Raw genomic sequence first — 17750 nt, 5'->3', positions numbered from 1 at the left:
TTTTCAAATGCGCTGTTTTAAATAAAGTAATATTTCTCTGTTCAAGAAGTAACCGCGTTTTATACATAAAAAAATGTTACTCTGGAGGCATTTTCATTAAAAGGAAACCAGATATTTTTTAAAAAGGTAGATGAGTAATGAAGAATATTCTTGCTGAAAAATATTTAATTTACCTTCAAATATTAGAGGATTTTTGAATGAAATATTATTTTGCTATTTAATCGGCAGGAATCTATTTTTAAATATCAGATTAGTTATATATAAATGAAAAGTCGACAACTCGATTTGATTTCGATCGATAATGAATTCCCCCCCCCCCACCCCGCCCTCCCACCTCTCCCCATCTCCCTGGGATCTTTCTATTCCTTGATCTATCTCCAGCTATTTAATCAGACTGTGTAATTTCTATTCTGTTTCCACTGCTCTCCCGGGCTGACCGGGGGAGGGGGATTATGCCTTTAAAAAAAATAACCCCAAAATACACGTCCACAGCAGCAGTCATATCCCGTTCAGACCTGACCCATTCGCTTTAATAAAACAGAGGCGTACACATTTATCAAAACCCTGAGATATATTTTAATATATTTACAGGCAAACTCTCGCCTTATTAAATACGGAGCAATCTTTCACTCCCAGAAAACTCATCATTTTTTTTTGTTATTTTCCTATTTGTTTCCCTGGGAAGGGAACAGGCGGGTAATAAATAGCCGGTCCCTTATCTCGACAATTCACTGCACTGGGATGAGAAGGACTGATTAAACGGGGAAGTCCAAACTAGATTGGCTGCAATCTGATGAGAGAATAAATGTCTCCTTATCTCGCACTCGCAGATTATCAACCTTTCAATTTGCCAGCGTGCCTTTTACCCCCCCCCCCCCCGTTTCGCTACCCGACCATTTAAATATCCCAATACATCAACTAAACTGCCCCCCCCCTCCCCCCGCCAGCGACAGACAGGTAAATGGGACCATTTCTCCTGTTCGAAAATCAACCCCAGCAGGTAATAAAACCCAGCAGAGACACTGAGATCCGTCCTCTGATTCCAAACCCCCCCAATGTGAATATAATCCCAGGGCGCCCGTGCAATATTTATCTTAGATTTGATATTAAGAAAATAACCGGATCGGTTTATACACATTCTCTCTCTTCTGTCCCGGGGAATTAAGATGTGGAATTGGGTTGAAATGTAAACTCTCCCACAAGACTCCCGCCTTCCTTAATCTCTCACTAAAGTGATTACTTTTTTTTTCTCTGTCTCTAACTCCGCCGTGTCCCGAACATTTAATCCCCAGCACGCGTCCCCTTTCTGAATCCAGTTCTGGAGTCGCCGTGTGTTTGGGCTGATGGGGAGTGGGGGATGGGGGGCGGGGGAGAGGGGGCCAGCTCCACGGAGCTCCATCGTCACTTGGCAATCTTACTGGGAGATATAGTTATATTTTTAGACCTTTCTCTGAACCCACGAGAAACGGCCTGAATTTTGAAAGATCTTTTCCAAGACGCTTGTTGATTGAATTAAACTCTTAACACCTTCCTCCCCCCCCACCCCACACACACACACAAACACACACCTCAGTCCCAATTCTCTCTCTCTCTCTCTGATTCGCCCCACAATTTATTGAACGGATTAATAACAATATGTATCTACACATTTCTTCGATTACAGACAGGTAACTGTGTCGGTTGAGAGATTCGAAGATGTTTTTATTAATCAATTGGAAAAAGGCGACAGGCATTTCGCTTACTCACGATCAGATGCTCAGGTACGGCCCGGGTATAACTAGTTAATGATTTAATCCAAACCCAGGTGAAATTCAAATACAGAAATGCCCTCAGGAAAAAGGCCAGCTACCTGTGTGAGGGAGCGTCCACACACACTTCATCCACACACAAATATTCCTCGCCGCCCCAAAGCCCAGGGGGCAGGAAATGCAGACACTCGGGACCCCCTCCACCCCCCCCAAGCCCCAGTTTTATTTAGACGGCCCTTTAACCAACTCCAAAACTAAACTGGGACATTTCGCTATCCGGGGGTGACGGGGGGGGTGGGGGGTTTACCCACTGCCCCTGGGGAGTCCGTCCCAGAATTTTTACCCCTTGGATTTCGTGTTTTTGACGCATTTTTTTTGTTCAAATAATTAAAATCTACGGTCGAGTGAAAGCCGTGAATCGATAGTTATACATATATATATTAAAATATCCTTCGCCCGCGCTCAATTCAGCAACACACGCTAAAACACGTTTAATAAGCACTGCTTGTGATTCAGATTGTATCCGTGGTAACTACGATAGGCAACTTACAATCCCCCACATTTTATGTTAAAGTCCATTATCCCAAAGGATTAATTCGCCTCTTTGTAAAGGTCAGTGCAATGTCATATAAACACAGGACATAATACCCATTCTCATTTAAATTGCCCTGACAAAGTTCTAGAAATGTATCCCCCCCACCCACCCACAGCCCCGCCTGGGCGAGGCGAGGTGGAGACAAGCCGCAGAGTGAGGTTCTGGGGTGAACCAGACCGGGTGTGGGGGTCTGACTCCTGCTCTCAAAGCCATTCCGCATTGATAACTGGGGCTGCCCATGTAAACATGTCACGCTGCAATGGCACCCTCTGGCCGGTGAAGGCGCTGCAGGCAAGGGGGGTGGCAAATTCCTCCAACAAGGTTGGCGGTTCCAAATTTAAATATCCAGGGCCCAAATTAATAAATAATAATCAAAGAAAGCCATCCCGAGGGACATAAAAAATATGAAGATACATATTCCAGTGCACGTGTGGTTTAATGATCTGGTAAAATGGGGAGAAGGCAGCAGGACTCATTGATTTAAAATGATATCTAAAATAATGTGCAATCGTGCACATTGTTAGAAGGGGAGATGTGACTGTGTGTGTGCAGCTTGTTCCAATCCTTGGGCTTTCATTCCCCAGGTTACTCGCTGGGTCTGGCTCTCATTTGCGGACAGCGGGCGCCATCTAGCGGGCCCTGCCCTCGCCGCTTTATTTTCCACATCGCTGGGAGGGGGAGGATTTATTTTTGTGTGTGGCGAATGGTAATTAGTTCATTTCAGGCCCTGTTGTGTGTTCAAACCGTGCGTAGAGAAATCGTTTAGTTGATCTTATTGTTGTTCAGTGATGGAGAGAGTCTCTGAGTCGGGAGGTGGCGCCAACTCGGTGCAAGCACTGACAGATAACAGGCCGGCTGTGTGTCATAGAACAAAGGAACAATATATTTATTTTTTTCATTTTATAATTCGTGCTACATTTATGGCGAAACTTTCCAATAGTGGCCACCCAGGGACCTGCTGCCAATTGACCTGGGAATTCCCCCCTCCCTGATCATTGTAAAGACACTCAAAGGCAGGGGAGATTTAAACCTTTTCACATTGTGTTAGCAACAACCTGTCGTTATAAAATTTGGGCAGACATTCAGAATATATTTTAATTACGTTTCTCTATGTAACAGTCAGTGAGCGGTGTGGCACAGCACTGGGTTACAAAGTGGACTGCAGGTTTGTAGAGGAACACGGAGCAGAGCAACGCTACTTATTCCAAACCAGATACACAGCTGGGAGTGAAATTCACATTTCCCCAATGAGTAACCACCAGTTTTAGTTAACGAAATGCAATTTATTTCACTTGTGGATGAATCAATATTTTAAATAGATCGAAATGTATGCACAATCTCTTTCTCCTCACCCTAACTATGACTGTAACACTACATTCTACACCCTCTGTATAGCGCGCAAGAACCACTACTTTTGTATGGCAATGCAGGGAAGGTGGCAAAAAAGTATCCCCAGCATACCCTCTAGTTCTAGCTTTTCCTCTTGTTCTGTGCTTTTCAAACTGTGATGTGGAGATGCCAGCTTCGGGCTAGGGTAAACACAGTAAGAAGTCTCACAACACCAGGTTGAAGTCCAACAGGGGTTATTTGGTAGCACAAGCTTTCGGAGCGTTGCTTTCTCCATGATCTTTCTCTACACCCTAGCTGTGACAGTAACACGCCATTCTGCACCCTCTCCTTTCCTGTGTACTCCATGAACGGTATGTTTTGCCTGCAGAATGCGCAAAGAACAATACTTTTCACCCTACACCAGTACCCGTGACAATAATAAATCAAATCAAAGGATCCCATATAAATAAAGCGATAGGGATATTGGTACAAGCCTATACAATAATGGATAAATGACGCAGAAATTATAATAGAAAATAGGGGTAGTTAAATAACTGGATAAAAGCAAATTACTGCGGATGCTGGAATCCGAAGCCAAAAGAGAAAATGCTGGAAAATCTCAGCGGATCTGGAAGCATCTGTTAGGAGAGAAAAGAGCTGATGTTTGTCAAAGCTGAAAAGGGTCACCTGGACTCGAAACGTCAGTGCTTTCCTCTCCTTACAGACCCGCTGAGATTTTCCAGCATTTTCTCTTTTAATTACATAACTAAATGGATACGGGGCCGGATGATTGAGATACATTGAGATATTTTTATACATAAATCGCAGTGTTTAACATCCTTTCGGTTATGAATTTCTGCCGTTATTTATTTTGCAATTTTCGATTCTGGCTGTGGGTGTGAGGGTATTTTCCGGACTGGCTGTTGGTGTGAGGGTATTTTCCGGACTGGCTGTTGGTGTGAGAGTGGATTTCACTCCAGATTCCACTCGGATTCTGGGATCCGGTGTGACAGGTAGAGAGGGAGTTGAGCGACTGACGAAGGGCTGCCGAGGAAGGAACAAGACTCTCCTTTCCCAAATATTATTTTTTAAAAGTGCTGGCAGTTCTCAGCAGCTCTGACCGCTTCTGTAGGGAGAGAGACAAGGGTTAACTTCTCAAATCTTTAACCTCCCACCTTCCCAGTCCCTGTTGTCCTCTTTTAACCGGAAAGGGAAGATTAGGTTCAGGTTATTTTCAGAGACAAATCTCCGATCTGAAATCATTGTCCAAAGGGACGGGATTTATAAAACATTGCAAAATGGCAAGAACGCAGCTTGGAAACAATTCTAACTGGGTGCACCTAGACCTGATGATGCGATGGGGCAAAGCGGGTTTATTTTTAACGGGGAGGTCGATCCTTTCACCTGCTGATCCGACCCTGATATCAAACAGATCCCAGCAGATCGGGAATCTGTTCAATGGGCTGATTGGCAGTGCGGATCCAGGGTTCAGTTTGACTGATACAATAATATAACAATGAACAGTTGATCAATAAACATTCTCCAATATTGAATGCAGGAGTTTTATTAAAGCTTTGAACAACTGCAGGATATTTTACGAAGGAGGTTTCAGTAATTCTCTTGCTTTCTGGGGGTCGGGGGGGGGGGCAGCCGAGATCCGAGTGGAATTTTCTGCAAATATTTCCAAATGATAAAACTGTTGTTCTTTGTAGCCATCCAGATGTTTAGCGTTTCCCCCTGTGTTTGCTGTCAGGATTTCTGCATTTGGCACAATGCATGATCCCGCTGAGTTTTTTTTTGGACACCAGTTTATTCTTTTGGCTGGATAAATCCCAGGAAATTCCAGCTAATTCGAGAAGAAATAAAATACCCGGCAGAGGGCGCGCTCCTTTCCCCCCCCCCCCCCATTGCTGCAACAGTCCAGAGGTGGAAGGGCCGAAGGTTTCCAGGTAAATATCCAGCAGGTAAACATCCAGAGTTTTACTGGTGTGGATATTATGGCTGGGAGATTGGAGGCTGCGGCTAAATGTGGCGACTTTGACCGGCACCTTATCACCCAGACCTCGAGGCTGAGCTTTAGTAAGACCCCCTGACCCTGTCCCCTGCCCCACCCTTCACTGAACAGAATAAAGTGACGTTAGATAACTTATATGGTTGTACTATGTATAATGTACTACATGTATAATATCATAAAGTTATATGAATCAATTACAGCCCTTCTATTCATTCATTTTTCATTTTCTTTACATTCGTACTTTTAAAAATGTCCGTTTTTTGGTTTACAAATGTGTCAATAACAGCATGTAACTCAATAGATGGAAGCGTGTCTGATTCAATGTGTGTGAGTGCCAGATGACTAAGAGCAAAAAAACAAAGAACAAAGAACAACACAGCCCAGGAAACAGGCCCTTTGGCCCAACGAGCCCACGTCGCCATTTCAACATTGTGAGTCCTCTCTGCACCCATGTTCCATGTCTATGCTTATGGCACTCCACATTGGAAACCAGATTGAGGGGAGACTAATTTAGAGACAATTTGTTACACCAATCAGCCTAAGAGCACATCTTTGGGGTGTGGGAGGAAACCGGAGCACCTGGAGAAAACCCACGCAGACACGGGGAGAATGCGCAAACTCCCACAGACACCAGCCCAAATCCATGTGTCTGCACAGCAATCAGTGATAGTCACTGAGCTGTTGTGTTGCCCAGCGTCTGGTCCAGTTTAAGCGCACACTAATGACGTGAAGCACTAGGCTACTCTCGAAACATCCAAGAGCAGCCCTCGTACGATCCATTGCGTGTATGCCCCCTTGTTGGACAACAAGGCAGACTGAATTTCTCATTGCTGAGCACAAATAGATTTTGATCCTCTTCAGTGCTGAAAATGAATGCCCACCTGAACAGTTAGTGATTATTAAGGACGGATAAATTCTAAAGCAAATGTATGTATTTGGATACACCTCGTGCAGTCAATCTCTCGCCAGAGCTCCACACATCCCTAAGCCTGCACTAAAATAAGTATGTATAAATGTTATACCATGACAATAAAGTCTTTGTTGCATTTATTTTGTATTTATTTGCATGTGGTACGAGTCTGGCGGGGAAGTTTCTCTATTTATAGGTATTTGTTATATTAATTCACCCACGGGGTATAGTTATGATAATTTATTCACCTTTAAAAGGGTTAAACCAATTTTTTTTTTGCTCTCGGGCCCCCCTCCCTTCTGGGCCCTTAGGCTTAAGCCTACTCAGCCTAATGGTTAATCCACCACTGCATCTGATGAGTGGTTGAGTCATATCAGAATGTTCAAATCTGGGCTGTACTGAGGGAGTGCTGCACTGTCAGAGGTGCCACTTCCTGGAGCAGACGTTGAACTAAGGCTCTGTCATGTGGATATAAAAGCTCCTGAGCCCCTGCTTGGAAAAAGATTAGGGAGCTCTCTCTCCCTGGCGTCCTCATCAATGTTCACCCCTCAACCAAAGAATCCCCACAGTGCAGAGGGAGGCCACCCAGCTCACTGACCCCACACTGACAACAATCCCACCCAGGACCCACCCCCACAACCCCACACATCCACCCCACTAATCCTTCCAACCCACCCCCACAACCCCACACACCCACCCTCCTAATCCTTCTAACCTACACATCCTGGGACCCACCCCCCTAATCCTTCCAACCTACACATCCTGGAACCCAGCCCAAAACCCCACACACCCACCCCACTAATCCTTCTAACCTACACATCCTGGAACCCACCCCCACAACCCCACACACCCACCCTGCTAATACTTCTAACCTACACATCCTGGGACCCACCCCCACAACCCCACACACCCACCCCGCTAATCCTTCTAACCTACACATCCTGGGACACTAAGGGGCAATTTAGCACGGCCAATACACCTAACCCATACGTCTTTCAGACTGTGGGAGGAAACTGGAGCACCTGGAGGAAACCAACGCAGACACGGGGAGAATGTGCAAACTCCGCAGATAGTAACCCAAGGTGGGAATCGAACCCCAGGTCCCAGGTGCTGTGAGGCAGCAGTGCTGACCACTGTGCCACCATGCCACCCCCCCCCCCCAGTATCATTAAAAAGCATTTGGGAATGAGGGAAGTTTTGGAAACACCCCTAAAAGGATTGGGGGGGATAACAGAGAATCAAGAGATCCACAGTGCAGAAAGGGTGAAGAACTCAAGAAATAATTAACAGGGTTAAACAATTCAGTCCCTTGCAATCCGCTCCAAATTCAATAAGATCTTATTCCTCAAACCCACTCTCCCTCTCACTTTCCATAGCCCCAATTCCCCAAAAATCTATCGATTCCAGCCTCCAATACACCCAGTGACTGAGTCGCCACTGCCCTCTGGGGTCGAGGATGACACAGGGGTTCACCTCGCTCTGAGTGAAGAGATCTCTCCTCATCTCAGTCCTAAATGGCCAAAGCCTTGTCCCTAAAGGACTTCTGGACAGCAGGAGGAAGCCTTTAAGGGGAGCTTTGATAGAGGTGTTCTAAATTGTGTGGGGTTTGGATCGATTCAACAGGGACAAATTGCTTCCAATTTCAGAGGGTCGATAATGATGGGATACAGAGTTGACAAAACAGTCAGAGGTAATTTGAGATGTTTCCATGGAGCCAGTTGTTGTGATCTGGAACTCTGACAATGATTCACTGGTATTTTTTAAAAAGGAATTGGATAAATACTTGGAAGGGAGCATTTACAGAGAAACTGCAGGGGTGGATTTGGATTTAGTTGGATCGCTCTTTGAAGAGCTAGCACAGACATGATGGGCCAAATGGCTTATTTCTGTGCTTGAAGACTCTGTGCCCCTTGGCCATGAGCAGGTACGACAGCCTCTGTTCAGCTTGCTTTGGTCTGTGCCAACTGCCTTGCTTTACAGTTCACAACTGAACCAACTGTGGGGAGGAGGTGGTGTCGCAGGAGAAACCAAATAAATCCGATTTCTTTTGATCCGTGCTGTATAAGAGAAGGAAATGGCCCAGGAAGCCTGGCTGAAACAGCAGGAAGCAATGGGACACAACGAAGGGGACAAAGGTGAAAGACTTGTAGTGTGTATTGGACTGAGCCAGGACATATCACAGCTTCCTGCCAGATCCTTAGAAAGGCCCAGTGTTTTTATTTCCAGCCTGCAGACTGACCTTTTAACAGATTGAAAACAGCAAAATCAAGCTGATAGGTGACTTCACTTGTTAACAAAACCTTTGAGTTTTTGTTGGAAGCTGAGTTCCTGTGAGAGTGCTGATTCTTGGTGATTCAGCTGTATCCCAGTGATTGGTACTCTCTGTCTGTCTGTCTCTCTGTCTATCTTTAGATCTCTCCCTCTCTTTTTCTCTCTCTTTCCCTCTTTCTCTTTTTCTTTTTTTCTCTCTCTATCTTTCTCTACCCCTCTTTCCCCCCTTTGTCTTATTCTCTCTCTTCCTTTCTTTCTCTTTTTTCCCTCTTTCTCTCTCTGTCTTTTTCTCTTGCTCTTTCCCTGTCTCTCCCCATTATTCTCTCTCTCTCTCCTTTCTTTCTCTTTTTTCCCTCTTTCTCTCTCTTTTTCTCTTGCTCTTTCTCTCTCCCCATCTCTCTCTCTCTCTCCCCCCTCTCCTCTTCTCTCTCTCTCGCTCTGTTTGCTTTCTCAGACTCAGTTGAAAGTTGTGTGGGGGCTTAGGTTTCTACCCCAAAGGCTTGAGCACAAAATCCAGGCTGATGTTCTCAGTTCCGTGGGGAGGAAGTGCTGCCCTGTCAGAGGTGTTGTCTTTTCAATGACAGATTAAAGCAAGGCCCCGTCTGCCCATTCAGGTGGATGTACAAAATCCCACGGCCACCACTGTATCTCAAAGGAAAACAGGGCATTTATCACGGTAGCACGGTGGGTTAGCACTGCTGCTTCACAGCTCCAGGGACCTGGGTTTGATTCCCGGCTCGGGTCACTGTCTGTGTGGAGTTTGCACATTCTCCTCATGTCTGCTTGGGTTTCCTCCGGGCGCTCTGGTTTCCTCCCACAGTCCAAAGATGTGTGGGTTAAATTGATTGGCTGTGCTAAATTTGCCCCTTAGTGTCCTGGGTTGCGTAGGTTAGAGGGATTAGTGGGTAAAATATGTAGGGATATGGGGGTAGGGCCTGGGTGGGATTGTGTTCGGTGCAGACTCGATGGGCCGAAGGGCCTCTTTCTGCACTGTAGGATTCTACGATTCTATCCCTGATGAAAGAATAGAGCCAACATTTCAAGTCAGGATGACCCATTATGAGAGCTCTCGGGGACTCTGACAAAGGGTCACTTTAGCTTGAAACATAGGCTCTATTCTTTCTCCACACTGGCTGTCAGACCTGCTGAGATTTTCCAGCATTTTCTGTTTCTGTTTCAGATTCCAGCATCTGCAGTATCTTGCCATTATCTTGAGTTATCCCTGGTGTCCTGCCAATTTGTACCTCCTGACCAGCATCACAAAACCAGATGATCTAGTTTATTCTCTATCATTGTTTATGAGACCCATTGCGGCCAATCAATTTGGTTCTGATATATGGATGTGGTTTATCTAGACTTTCAGAAGGCTTTCAACAAGGTCTCACGTACCTATGTAAAGTTAAAGTGCATGGGATTGTGGGTAATGTCTTGAGATAGGTAGAAAACTAGTTAGTAAATCGGAAGCTAAGAGTTGGCATAAATGGGTCTTTTTCTGATTGGCTGTCAGTGACTAGTGGGATTCTGCAGTGATCTGTGCTCGGACCCCACTGTTCACATTATATTAATGATTTGGACAAGGGAACTAAATCTCCAAATTTGCAGATGATACCAAGTTGGGTGGGAGGATGAGCTGTGAGGAGATTGTAGAGATGCTTCAGCATGATTTGGACAGGCTGAGTGAAGAGTCTATGTGGAGTTTATGCATTCTCTCATGTCTGCGTGGGTTTTCTCCAGGCGCTCCAGTTTCCTCCCACGCTCCAAAGATATGCAGGTTATGTAGATTGGCCATGCTAAATTGACTCTAGTGTCAGGGGGTTAACAGGGTAAATCAGTGGGGTTTTGGGAATGGGGTCTGGATGGGATTGTGGTCGGTGCAGACTCGATGAGCTGAGTGGCCTCCTTCTGCACTGTAGGGATTCTATGATTCTATGAGTGGGCATATGCATGGCAGATGCTGCATAATGTGGATAAATATGAGGTTATCCACTTCAGTAACAATAATAGGAAGGCAGACTATTAATTGAATGGGTATAAATTGAGAGAGGTGGATACAAAACAAGACCTTGGGGCCCTCGTGCAATAGTCATTGAAAATAAGCGCACAGATACAGCAGGCAGTAAAGAAGGCAAATGGTATGTTGGCCTTCATAGCGAGAGGATTTGAGTATCGGAATAGGGATGTTTTACTGCAATTGTACAGGGCATTGGTGAGACCACACCTGGAGTATTGTGTGCAGTTTTGGTGTCCTTATCTGAGGAAGGATGTCCTTGCTATAGAGGGAGCACAGCGAAGGTTTACCAGGCTGATTCCTGGGGTGGCAGGTCTGTCATATGAGGAGAGATTAAGTCGGTTAGGATTATATTCACTGGAGTTTGGAAGAGTGAGAGGGGATCTCATAGGAACTTATAAAATTCTAACAGGGTTAGACTGGGTAGATTCAGAAAGAATATTCCCAATGGTGGGGGAAGCCCAGAACTAGGGGTCATCGTTTGAGGATAAGGGGCAACCTTTTAGAACTGAGGTGAGGAGAAATTTCTTCACCCAGAGGGTGGCCAATGTGTGGAATTCACTCCCACAGAAAGTAGTTGAGGCCAAAATGTTGTGTGATTTCAAGAAGAAATTGGATAGAGCTCTTGAGGCTAAAGGGATCGAGGGATATGGGGGCAAGGGGGAGGCGGGATTAGGGTTCGAATGTGATGATCAGCCATGATCATAATGAATGGTGGAGTAAGCTCGAAGGGCCAAATGGCCTCCTCCTGCCCCTGTCTTTATGTGTGGTCAAAAGCGGGTCAATTGTTTGGGGGAGATGGAGGGTTGTGTACCTCATCCACACATTGGGGTCTGGGCTCCTGGCCAGAGCCTGGCCAAACCATAGGTGGAACACAAGGAGAAAGTGCTGGGAAAACTCAGCAGTTCTGGCAGCAACTGTGGAGAGAGAAACAGAGTTAATGTTTTGAGTCTGGATGACTCTTCATGGGAGTTAAAGAGAGGGAGAAATGTGATGGATTTTATACTGTGTAAAAGAGGGTGGAGCAACTGGAGCCAAGTAGGTCAGTGACTGGTGGGAGATTGTAATAAAGATGTGTAGGTCACAACACAGAGGAAGTGATCATGGGAGTGTGAGAGGCTGGAGAAGGAGTGGCATAAAGACAAGACCCCTTCTCATCCTTTGCGCTAAGGCCAAGCGTCGGATTAAATCAAATATGGGATATATATATGGGATCCTGTCAGCTTGGATCTTGTCTGTCTGTCCTGTGGGGACCATGGATTAGATTGAATCGGAATTTGAGTTTGATTTTTGGAGGAAGTAAGGAATGGATTTGCCCGTTTCATAAGAACATAAGAACATAAGAAATAGGAGCAGGAGTAGGCCATCTGGCCCTTCGAGCCTGCCCCGCCATTCAATAAGATCATGGCTGATCTGTCGTGGCTCAGTTCCACTTTCCCGCCCTCTCCCCATAACCCTTAATCCCCTCTCTTATCAAAAACCCATCAACCCGCTTCTTAAAAATATTTAGCGAGGCAGCCTCCACCACTTCAACGGGCAGAGAATTCCAGAGATTCACCACCCTTTGAGTGAAGAAGTTCCTCCTCAACTCCGTTCTGAACCGCCCCCCCTTTATCTTGAGGCTGTGCCCCCTAGTCCTACTGTCTTTTTTGAGCGGGAAGAGTCTTTCCACCTCTATCCTATCCATCCCATTCATCATCTTATACGTCTCAATGAGATCTCCCCTCATTCTTCTAAACTCTAACGAGTACAAGCCTAGTTTATTCAGCCTCTCCTCATAGCTCAACCCCCTCAACTCCGGTATCAGCCTAGTAAACCTCCTCTGCACTCCCTCCAAGGCCAAAATATCCTTGCGCAGGTGCGGCGCCCAAAACTGCACACAGTACTCCAGCTGCGGCCTCACCAGTGCCCTATACAGCTGCAGCAAGACCTCCCTACTTTTATATTCAATCCCCCTCGCTATGAAGGCCAGCATCCCATTCGCCTTCCTGACCACCTGCTGCACCTGCAGGCTGGGTTTTTGCGAATCATGCACAAGGACCCCGAGGTCCATTCTGAACACTGGCTTTTGTAACTTTGCGAAAATTATTTTTAAAAATCAGGATGTGCTGATGGGAGAACAGAGATCGGTGCTCAGTGAAAGTAAAACTAAGGAACAAGTGATAGATGGCCCAGTGGCGGAAGGGGGGCATTTTGCATTGGGATAAAAAATTTTTTTGAGATTTGGAGAAAAGGGTTAGTATGGAGGAGAAAGGTCACAGTGTAGAGTGGTTGAACTGAGTGTTGAGTCCACAAGGCAGCAAAGTACCTCCTCTGAAGATGAGACGCTGTTCCTCCAGTTTAGGATTCTTTCCATTATCCTGGAAGTGCTGACAGTGATGGGCTTCTCCGGAATATTGAAATAGGCCAGGGACGGATATGTGGGCATGAGAGTGAGAGCATAGTGTTTGTGTAAACTGGCTGTGGTCAGGGATCCTGATTCCAGTTATCTGCCCTTCCCTGTGGCCCAGAAGCACAGAGGTCACTTACAGTGCAGCAGTTTCTGCCCTTTCAGTGGTGATGCTCCCACAGTTCAATAGCTGGCCACTTTCTTGTGGTCTAAACTCGCCACCCCCACCTCCCTGCCTCCCCCACAGCCCCTTGGACGAAGTAGCTGACACAAGGACCCTTAAAGCAGGGAAGGAGGAAGGGGGGGGATACGGAAATGGGAGATTAACTTATCATAAAACTCCGAGGAGGCCTCAAATGAATTGTCCAGCGTAGAATGGCCAATGGGCAGCACGTTTCAATCTGCTCTTGGCTCATGCTATTACCCAAGACCAATAGCAGCACTTGGCAATGGACGCTGAGCTTACCTCCCTGGGTTAATCCACTCGGTCACCCAGCTGCAGAAAACCGAGCGTCCAAGATTTTTTTGCAACAGTTGAATGACAGAAAAACAATCAAGGGGAAAATAGAATCCACAATCACCTGGAATATGGAACATCACTGGGGGCCGCTGCCAGAATAATGGAAGGAATCCCAAACAACAGGAAGGCCACTGTCCAGCTGCCCCTTTCATCTGTTTCAATTGCAATGGAACTCAAAGAGAAAACTGTAACATAAATAGACACAGGGAATCAGGAAAAGTCTCCTTTACACTGCAAGGCTGTTCAGCTTCCTACAATGAAAATGGATGAATGTAACCAGAGTTCACCATTGTTTCATTCAGTCGCTGCAGACTCTGGGATTGAGTCCCACTGCAGCAAATAACCCGAGTAATCAAGCTCAGAGGGAGCACCGCACTGTCAGAGGGTCAGTACTGAGGGAGTGCCGCACTGTCAGAGGGTCAGTACTGAGGGAGTGCCGCACTGTCAGAGGGTCAGTACTGAGGGAGTGCCGCACTGTCAGAGGGTCAGTGCTGAGGGAGTGCCGCACTGTCAGAGGGTCAGTACTGAGGGAGTGCCGCACTGTCAGAGGGTCAGTGCTGAGGGAGTGCCGCACTGTCAGAGGGTCAGTGCTGAGGGAGTGCCGCACTGTCAGAGGGTCAGTACTGAGGGAGTGCCGCACTGTCAGAGGGTCAGTGCTGAGGGAGTGCCGCACTGTCAGAGGGTCAGTGCTGAGGGAGTGCCGCACTGCCAGAGGGTCAGTGCTGAGGGAGTGCTGCACTGTCAGAGGGTCAGTGCTGAGGGAGTGCTGCACTGCCAGAGGGTCAGTGCTGAGGGAGTGCCGCACTGTCAGAGGGTCAGTACTGAGGGAGTGCCGCACTGTCAGAGGGTCAGTGCTAAGGGAGCGCCGCACTATCAGAGGGTCAGTGCTGAGGGAGTGCCGCACTGTCAGAGAGTCAGTGCTGAGGGAGTGCTGCACTGTCAGAGGGTCAGTGCTGAGGGAGTGCCGCACTGTCAGAGAGTCAGTGCTGAGGGAGTGCTGCACTGTCAGAAGGTCAGTGCTGAGGGAGTGCCGCACTGTCAGAGGGTCAGTGCTGAGGGAGTGCCGCACTGTCAGAGGGTCAGTGCTGAGGGAGTGCCGCACTGTCAGAGGGTCAGTGCTGAGGGAGTGCTGCACTGTCAGAGGGTCAGTGCTGAGGGAGTGCTGCACTGTCAGAAGGTCAGTGCTGAGGGAGTGCCGCACTGTCAGAGGGTCAGTGCTGAGGGAGTGCCGCACTGTCAGAGGGTCAGTGCTGAGGGAGTGCCGCACTGTCAGAGGGTCAGTGCTGAGGGAGTGCCGCACTGTCAGAGGGTCAGTGCTGAGGGAGTGCCGCACTGTCAGAGTTTGAAGGTTATACTGCCATATGCTATCTATTGTTTGAGCACTGTCTGCCCTGTCAGTGTAGTTTTCATGATGTGGAGATGCTGGCATTGGACTGGGGTAAACACAGTAAAAAGTCTGACAACACCAGGTTTTAGTCCAACCAATTTATTTGATAGTAAATTCACTAGCTTTTGGGTTAGCCCCTTCATCAGGTGAATGGAGAGTTCTGGCCTCAGACAGAGCATATGAAGCACAGACAGTTTACAGATTACTGATTAGAATGCAAATCTTTACACCTAACCTGCTGTTCAAGTCTTAAAGTGGCCGACAATGTGTAACCCCCATGACTTGCCTGGGTTTGCAAAACCTCACTCACTGTACTGTCTGGAGACAATACACATCTCTTTAACCTGTGATCAGTGCTCCTTCCACACACATTGTCGGCCACTTTAAGACTTGAACAGCAGGTTAGGTGTAAAGATTTGCATTCTAATCAGTAATCTGTAAACTGTCTGTGCTTTATATGCTCTGTCTGAGGCCAGAACTCTCCATTCACCTGACGAAGAGGGAAACCCCGAAAGCCAGTGAATTTACTATCAAATAAATCGGTTGGACTGAAACCTGGTGTTGTCAGACTTTTTACAGTGTAGTTTTCCCCAATGTCTTGGAGAAATTTATCAGATTGTCAAATTGCAGTTGTGTGTCGGGGTGGGGGGCTTTGCTGTGGGCAAATTGGCTGTTATGTTTGCCTCATTGGAACAGTGACTACTGAAGTATTGAATTGACTGGAATCCTGAGTTTGTGAAAGGCGCTATCTAAATGCAGGTTCATTGGGAGACATGGCTGACATTATTGTACTTCACAGGGTTTTTGGCTGCTTTGTGGGTTTATTATACCCGACAGCACGTTCCTGCAATACTCTCCACATTACCGTACTGAGTCCACATTCAGAAAATACTGCGTCATACGTGAAGTTTCTTTAGTTGAATTTAAATTCCATCAAATACCGTGGTGGGATTTGAATCTGGGTTCTCAGAGTACTACACTGGGCCTCTTGCTTATTTATCCAGCGAACATTACCACTAGGGCACCATATTCTTGTGCGAAGGTTGAACTGGGCAGAATGGCTTCTTTCTGAGTTGTAAACTCTACCTAATTAGCTGCAGTTATCAGTTTCCCAACCCCTGGCCCTTGCAGTTCCTCAGAAACCCAAAACTGACGCAAACGCTGCTTTAATTTTATGAGGACTTCTTAAAATAGAGACATTTTTAAAAGGCTCCTGCTGAGAGTTTAGTGTCTCCCTTTCCTCTGTTCTGGGTGGTTCTAGGTTGGGTTACATCGTTGTCCCAGCTAATATATCAGGCCATTTCCTTCTGAACTGCTGGGATGAATCTCTCTCCCTCTGGCTCTCCCTATTGGTAACCTGCTCTCACAATATGTTAACTCTTTATTTCAAAAACTCATCCTTGTCGCTGGCTTGCCGATTTATTGCCCGTCCCTCATTGCCCCTTGATCAGATGGTGTGAGCTGCCTCCTTGAATCGCTGCAGTTCCACGTGGTGTAGGGACGCCCATGTAACCGATAGGGAGGGAACGCCAGGATCTTGTCCCAGCAACATTGAAGGAACGGCCGATATATTTCCAACTCAGGACGCTGAGTGGCTTGGAGGGGAACTTGCAGGTGGACGTGTTTCCCCATGTATCTGCTGCTCCTCATCCTTCCAAGTGGCAGCAGTCACGGGTTCGGGTTTAAATTTAATCTTTCACATGTCCACCCATTCCTCCAGCCTGTCTGTGGCTGTCTCGACACTTGCCTCTCACAGTTCACAATACTTCCAAGTTTTGTGTTATCTGCAGATTTGAAGTTGTACCTAAGGCTCAGACATCAGCGTAGATCGAGAAAAGCAGCTGGTTCATCATTCTGAGAGCGACCCCCCACAATAAAACTGTAACTCAGTGCCCCACAGATATTGGTGTTGAATGGTGCGATGAATATATAACTCAATTATTCATTCAGAGACACTGAGTTCACTTCCAATTGTCACAGTTCAAACCCAAATTATAAAATAATCTGGAACGTATGATTATTCTAATGACATATTTACCATTAAAACTGACCATTGAACTGTTGGATTATTGTTAAAATCCAAATGGTTCACTAATGTCCGATTCAGAAATCTGCCACTTTCAGCAGTCTGGCTCCATATGTGATTCCAGTCCTACACTGACCCTCTGACAGTGCGGCACTCCCTCAGCACTGACCCTCTGACAGTGCAGCACTCCCTCAGTACTGACCCTCTGACAGTGCAGCATTCCCTCAGCACTGACCCTCTGACAGTGCGGCACTCCCTCAGTACTGACCCTCTGACAGTGCGGCACTCCCTCAGTACTGACCCTCTGACAGTGCGGCACTCCCTCAGTACTGACCCTCTGACAGTGCGGCACTCCCTCAGCACTGACCCTCTGACAGTGCGGCACTCCCTCAGTACTGACCCTCTGACAGTGCAGCATTCCCTCAGCACTGACCCTCTGACAGTGCGGCACTCCCTCAGTACTGACCCTCTGACAGTGCGGCACTCCCTCAGTACTGACCCTCTGACAGTGTGGCACTCCCTCAGCACCGACCCTCTGACAGTGCGGCACTCC

Source organism: Carcharhinus amblyrhynchos, chromosome 3 (genome assembly GCF_965287045.1).
Source record: "Carcharhinus amblyrhynchos chromosome 3, sCarAmb.v2.hapA, whole genome shotgun sequence".
Classification (NCBI taxonomy): domain Eukaryota; kingdom Metazoa; phylum Chordata; class Chondrichthyes; order Carcharhiniformes; family Carcharhinidae; genus Carcharhinus; species Carcharhinus amblyrhynchos.
Note: the sequence above shows the minus strand (reverse complement) of the source record.